The sequence below is a fragment of the Curcuma longa genome, chromosome 12 (assembly GCF_044706935.1).
Source record: "Curcuma longa cultivar G26 ecotype Majalengka, Jawa Barat chromosome 12, ITB_CL_G26_1.1, whole genome shotgun sequence".
NCBI lineage: Eukaryota > Viridiplantae > Streptophyta > Magnoliopsida > Zingiberales > Zingiberaceae > Curcuma > Curcuma longa.
In genome coordinates this window covers 6,289,124-6,296,666 of record NC_133872.1, presented here as the reverse complement: position 1 = coordinate 6,296,666, position 7,543 = coordinate 6,289,124, and the positions used below count along the sequence as shown (strand labels likewise).

At 41.2% G+C, this 7,543-nt stretch overlaps 1 long non-coding RNA gene across 1 annotated transcript; it reads right to left on the bottom strand.

The window, feature by feature from the left end:
* Window positions 1–2,305: 2,305 nt before the first annotated feature.
* Window positions 2,306–4,660, bottom strand: LOC141842752 (uncharacterized). Its single transcript, XR_012602985.1, has 4 exons — window positions 4,463–4,660; window positions 4,293–4,386; window positions 4,149–4,214; window positions 2,306–2,520 (listed from the first exon to the last, which is right to left on the bottom strand). It is a non-coding gene; the product is annotated as an uncharacterized LOC141842752 (long non-coding RNA).
* Between the last annotated feature and the right edge of the window lie 2,883 nt (window positions 4,661–7,543).

Below are 7,543 nucleotides of genomic sequence, written 5' to 3'. Positions count from 1 at the left end.
TAGCTTTGTATCCAAGCCTAGATCAATTGTATTTAGTGTTGAGTTGCAAGGGTGCAAATATAGTCCCACATCTAAAACACGTGGAAAAGATCATGAGTTTAAAAGGATGGAAAGTATCTCCATTGGTATGAGGCCTTTTGGGGAGAGCCCAAGAACAAAGCCATGAGGGCTTAGGCCCAAAGTGGACAATATCATGCAATTGTGAAGATATTATGATTCCATCGGTACTAACAAATGGTATCAGAGCGAGGTTGTTCTTTACCGGACTAACCGTCGGAAGAGCCATGATCCAGATATAACCATGTGGGTTGAACCTTAAACAAAGAAAGTGGATGCTCCAGTGTCTGAATCAAGAGGACCAGACACCAGGCAGAAAGTCCTAGTTGCGGCTAGGTAGGAAGTCCTAGTAGGTCGGGAGGACCGAGAGGCAGAAAGTCCTGATGGGTCAAGGATCATACATCAAACGGAGGTTTTCTGTTTGAGGGGGGGCCTGTGGTCCTTTGTTTGAGGGGGGGATTGTTGTGTTGTAAGAGTGCAAACATAGTCCCACATCTAAAATACTTGGAAAAGATCATTAGTTTAAAAGGATGGAAAGTATTTCAATTGGTATGAGGTCTTTTGGGGAGAGCGCAAGAACAAAGCCGTGAGGGCTTAGGCCCAAAGTGGACAATATCATGTCATTATGGAGATATTTTGATTCCATCGATACTAACATCCAACCCTTTGATTTCCAAGAATCATGTTAAGAGACTTGGAGCATGAGGTGAATTTTTCCAACAATCTTTTCAGATCGTCAATCTAAAATTTTAATTGGGAATTCTCTTCCTCAAGTTTGACTTGAGTTGAGTTCCCAACTTAAACAGTTTCAGTTGACAATCTGGAGTTGACTTTCTCCTTAAGGAGTGCTACCTCATCTTGGAATGATTCAACTTAGGCATTAGATTTAGCTAGTTTCTTTGATAAATTGTAAATAATTGAATACAATCTATCTACGCTTATAGTGGTTGTGGGTCCTTTTAAAACGGATGTGGATCCATGGCTTGAGCTTGAGTTGCTATCAGACTCGCGCATTGTCTTTTCCAGTTGGTTCATCCCAAGCCCGAAGGGTAAGGAAGCTTGTGGTTGGTTTTTCTTCTGATTCCTCTGATGAAGATTCATCCCACGTTGCTTTGAGTGCCTTTTCCTTGGCTTACGCTCCTTCTTTTGGTTAGGACATTCTGATTTGAAGTGGCCTTTTTCTTTGCACCCATAGCAAGTGAGCTACATTTTGTTGGTAGATGGTTTGTTGGCATTGGCTTTTTGCACCACCTTCTTTACTTCCGATCTCTTTATGTCACACTTCTTCCGTAGCATCTTCTGAACTAGATTGACTAGTTCGGTTGTAACTTCGTTGTTACTTTCGGAATCTGTTGATTTATCAGACTCTTCTTTCGTCTGCTTTTTGGACCTTCTTTCTTTGGTTGGTCCTGCAATTAGAGTTATACCTTTCTCTTCAGTTATGACATTGGTTTGTTCATGTAATTCAAACTCAGAAAATAACTCATCAAGTTTTATTTTTGAAAGGTCCTTGGAGACCTTGTAAGCAAGCATCCACCATAGATGCCCACAAAGTATTCTTAGGGAACTCTTTCAGTGCATACCTTATGGCATCTCGATTTTCAACGGGTTATCCAATTGCATTCATCCCATTCAGCATGTCTTGAATTCTCGCGTACAATCCCCTTGCTGATTTTCCTTCCATCATCTTAATATTATATAACTTGTTGATGAGGATATCTCATTTGCAGACCTTCGTGTCTAATCTACCTTCATATAGTTCTATGAGCCTGTTCTAGAGATCCTTGGCACTGATGAAAGGTCCGACTCTGTTCAATTCTTTTTTGGTCAACCCACATTGTAATGTTTGGGTTGCCTTTGTAGCATCTTCAATTTTCTTCCTGGTGCTTGCATCCCATTTGTCGCAAGTTTGTGGAAGATCGTCATTATCGATCGGGATTGTGAATCTCGTTTGAATAACGATCCACATTTCCACTTATGTTTTTAGGTGGTACTTCATTCTACCTTTTCTGTCACGTCCCGGGAGGCCGTCCAAAAAATTTCGGCAGCATCTCCCCTGTAACAATGACCTTTCCTGAATACATACACACATATAAACAGCCAATACGACCGTAGTATGGACAACACGTCCAACAATCACACACATAGCTGCATAACAGATATGAAATAAGGCCTACACGACCATAACAACTAAACAAATACATGCATATACTCAAAATAGTTAACCACAGCGGGTCCATGTAAAATAGCAAAACCTCGCAACAGAAACATAACAAATCCACGAAAAACCACAAATACCAATCCAAACCACAACTACAGTCCAAACCACAACTACATATCCATGGGAATACAAAACCATAATCGAAAACAACTATAAACCATACCAACCGCTGCATAAACCTCCTGAAGTGAGATGGAAGCAGCCGACCGAGTCTCCATGCTCCAAGTAAGCCTATCTGCTACCTGGGGAGAAAACAATGCAACCCCAGGGTCTGGGTAGTGAGTATTAGATACTCAATGGGTACAGAATAGAAATGCATATAAGATAAACCAGCAAGAATAACAAGAATATAGCATCTAGAATGAATAAGTACAGAAGAGGTAAACACTAATCAACAGATAATGTGTATCAACAGATAACATGAATCATGGTAATCGAACATGGTGTATCAACTGAGACAATAAAGAAAGAATAATATAGTGTAACAGGTATAGGTATCAGGTACATGTAATTATGTATGTAATGTCATACAAGTGCAACAATCATAGCAAATAAGTGCAGCAGTCATAAACATATGAGTAAAATAAACTATGTAATAATCCTACCAACGAATGCATATAAATACGCAGCAAACATCGCAACCAAATGCAAGTCACCATCTGCACTCGTCATCCCCAGTCACTTCCCCAAGATAGTGAAGTGGGGCGCACGACATGACATATTGCACAGGCTCCATCAAGTAACCACCACTAATCTGGTGGAAAAAGGGCAATGTAGTAGGAGGGCAATATAGCCAATCCTGGTTGCACCCAACAATATGCTCTCACCCCTGTATCTCACCATAACACGGTGCCGAGCAAGAGCCAACAAGAATAGCCAACAATGTTGTCCACAACATCTACAACTAGGTATGGATGTATGATGATCATCCCAACATGTAATAACTACAGTTAATTAGCATGTTCAATAGGTATCAAGATGAGTCAACATGGTCAATAGTACAACAGTTAAGATTTTTCTACAGTAGATAGATCAATCAGAGGTCATACGACATGTATCAAGCAACGAATTATACAAGTATCAACATAATGAATGATACAGATAACAAAAGTATCAACATAGCAATAATAGATCCTCATAAGATCAACCAGCAAGTTTCAAGCAAGGATATCAATGGTATCAACTAAATAACTATCCTCAACAGTAGGAATAGCAACAAGATAGATAAAATAGCAATATGACATGCACTGGAAAAATTGACCTGTATTGACCAAATATAGGGTACCCACCTGATTCCGATAATCGTCGATAACTAGAACCCCCAGAAAAAATAATCAGACTCCGTGTAATATGACCAATCAAATCAAGGTCCTATAACAAATGACAATACAACACTTACTGCCACACTAAATACATTATTCTATTAAATTTACAATATAATAAATCCTAACCCAACATTATAACCAAATCAATTTGTATTTAACACCCCATTAGATCCAACCAATATAAATCCCTAATCTAGGTCAAACCTAACCAACCAACCCTCCAACAAAGGTATAATACCCGTGCTCAACCTCACATGAGCCAAAACAACATCCATTCCATATTAACCTCATCCAATATAACTAATCAACCAAACAAGATCAGATTATCATATAGATCTCTCCAACAAGAACAATCCATTGCTAATTAGGTCATACTTAACCGGATCAACAACTTAGTTTCAACATCCAATAAGCTCAATACAACAATCCACACTAATCAGAAACTACTCAGTAATTAGACCAAAATCAACCAGAAAACTTACCCAAATCTAAACTACATTCATGGTTAATCCCTAATAATCAACTAGAATCGACTAGAAGTTTACCTCCTTTGTTTCCACCTCCTTGTTCTTCTCAGTCGAACCCCACACTCGTTCAAATCACAAAACAATCTGTGAAGAAGAAGACCAATCAACATCTCAACTCAAAAACTACACACACAACCCAAAACTAGCTCAATAGGAATTTACCTTGAATCTGCGCCCTAGATTCGGCCGCTTCCAATCACTAGTTTCTTCCTTTCTCACGGCCAAATCTAGAAATCATTCAACTCACAGCAACAAGCTGTGGAAAAAGGAAAATCCATTAAAATCCGACTCACAATCAAGCAAGAACTCGATCCCTAGATCACATCTCTTACCAATCTTTTTCCTCTCTTCAATCTGCGCCGGTTGCAGCTACCACCGCCCAACAAACGGCCACTCCCTGCTCAGCTCGCCATGATCCACACCCCAGGACCAGATTGCTGGCGATCCACCTCCGCCTTGGCATGGCGGCCTACGCGTTGGAGAAGAAGACGAAGTCGCTTCGGTGCACTCGGAGATAGGGAGAAGGAGAGGACTCACGATCGGTAGAAGGGAGTTTCGGCGCTGTAGCTTCTCAACCGAGAATCGAGTCCTATATTCGGCCTTAACGGGTTTGTAGATTTAGGATCCATCAAGCTATTAACCCTTTAACCCAATTCAACAACTCTTAACCCATTAACCTTCAATCCTATTAATAACCCTAAATGCATTAGGTTTTTAATTAAACCAATCAACTTAAATAAATTTTCCTAGTCTTCCATAACCCCTAAGCAAGTATATTTGCAATTAAACCCCTAACATTTTTCAGTATTTTACATTTTCAGTAGATGAAGTCCTCCATAGAGAACATGGGTGACCTTATGGTACTGAATCCTTCCTGATGGACCATTAACTCTTGCACACAAATAAACAACATAAATGTACCTAGACTTGGTCTTGGATTAGTATGCAGGAGAAAGATAGAACAAATTGATAAAAATATAAAAAATCTGAAAAACTTGCTCGATCAATGGTTGCACTGTATTCGAGCGCCCCTTGCTCTGATACCAATTGTAGGGATTGTTCAGAGCGCTAGAGAGGAGGGTGAATAGTGCCATCGGTAGTATTTTTGAAATTTGTAAAGTCGCCTGTGAATACGATCAGAATGATAAATGTAGGGGAAAGCAAACACACAACAAAAAGACACGGGTGTTTTACTTGGTTCACAGCCACAGACTGCTACTTTAAGGCCCACGATCAGTTGATTGTTTACAATGGAAAATCAACTAAATAACTCCCCTCTTACATAAGAGAGTTAATGATTATAGAAATATAGGAATGATAATAATGTTATCATCCTTAGAAATGAAGTACAAAATCATTTAGATTTACCAAAGTAAAGTAGATACAGACTTCTCATGTAGTACTTCAACATTATGACGACATTCCTGGTTGTTGCTTCACGTGCAGATGGTCGTCGATTGTCTCTGAATTGATGCTCTAAGGGGTCTCCCTCGATGTTCTTATATAGGGCTTTCCAGGCACTTGGAACCCATTCTAGGTGCCTCCACGCTATCCCTCAATCCACTATCGGCGCTGCTAACTCAGCACTTTTAGGCATCTGTATCCCTTTTCGGGCGCCTGCTTGCTTACGTGGAGGTTTCGGATGAACTTTAACTTCCGCAACTCTTATCCGAATCTAGGCACCTGAAACCACTCCGAGCGCTTGGAAGCTGAGGTGTCCCAACCACTGGAATGCTACCACCTCACTACTTCACTGGCCATGTTCCGCTGACATCCGATTGTTGGTGCAAGAAGCACTAGATCTTGCCTAGAGTTTCAATGTTTGACAATACACCTAGGTCTGGTTAGTTTGACCAAGGGATTGATCCAAATAGGACTTAATATTTGGATGAAGTGAGTGAAGTCTAGTTAGATCAGATGACTAGCGAGAAGTCCTAGTCAGTTAGACTAGGTAGTAGAAGTCCTGATCTAGAAGATTGGGCAAGAGAAGTCCTGGTGAATGAAGCTAGGCAAGGGAAAGTCTAAGTTGTAGGCTAGGCAAAAAGAAGTCCTGGTTTGGAGGATCAGGCAGAAGTCATAGCAGGTTGCATGCACCAGGTGCAAGTCCATGCAGTGTCAAGAGGACCGGGAAGCATGGCCAAAATCCAATCGGGTACGGTTAGGAGGACCAGAGGGTTGTTGAAGTCTGGGCGATCTCGAGGACTGAGCCACAGTAGAAAATTATTGGGGGTCGAGGACCATGGCTAAGCGAGAAGTCCAACAAGTCTAGAGGACTTGTTGGCAAAACTTCTCCCGAGTGAAATGGGTAAGGGCGCGTTCCCAGAATGGAACAGTAGGCGTCAGACTAACCCAGGATTTCAGTAGAAATCTGAAGTTAGACTCACACGTTAAGGTTTGGATTGTTTTGTTTATTTGTATGCTTGTCTTGTAGAAACCAGGAGCTAGAAGCAAGAGAGAGAAAGCAGAAGTAAAGCAACTAAACCAAGTCCGGGATCAACTCAGATCAAAATTGAGTAAATTGGTTCCAGTCGACTTGAGTTTCGCTCCAGTCGACCTCAGTGGCTCTAGTCGACCTGAGTGGCTGAAGCTAAATCCAGACCCGCAGAGAAAGAGGATCGCAGCCTACGTGGAGTCTACCTGAGGTGGAGTCAAGTGAACCTGAGCACATTATAAAAGAAGGGCAGGCGTGCACAACCAAAATATCAATCTACAAGTCGTTCCTCTCGTCTAGTGGTGTTATTGAATGTGAACGAGGCCAGACGCTTACAACCGAGAAAGATCCAGGAGGAGTGTGCGGCGCTCAGGACTTCTAGATCGGCAAATTAGTGTTTGGTTTCTTTTATTTCAGTCTTACTTTATGTTCTTAATTATTGTCATTATCTTTAGACTGTAAGACGGGTTTCTCCGCCTCCGAACAAAGTTCGAAAAGGAGACCACTAGTGAGCAGGCGCCTCCAGTACATAGGCCTTAGACGTACTAACCCTGAGAGATTTCCTACCAAGTAAATTCGCATGTCCCTGTCTCTATTTCTAATATTCTGCTGTTAGTTTTCTCTGATAGAATAAATGAACGATTTTGAAAAAGTAACAACACGCTATTCACCCCCCTCTAGCGTGTTATAGTGATCTTACAATTGGTATCAAAGTCGACACGCTCTTGATTGGACTAACCGCCAAGGGAGCAAGACGCCGAAGATGGAGGGGGAGAAAGGTAATCTTTGTCAAGTTCATTATAAATTTCATATTATATTCTTTATGTGCAGGGAGAGAGGGCACTATAAAAATAAGTGTCCTACTCGTAAGATTCGGACTGCACCACCAGCGGCAAAGGAGCAACCGATGTTAGGAGTCTGGAGAAACAAAGAGCACATCCAGTACTTCAAGTGCTAGAAACGTGGACACTACAAGAACCGG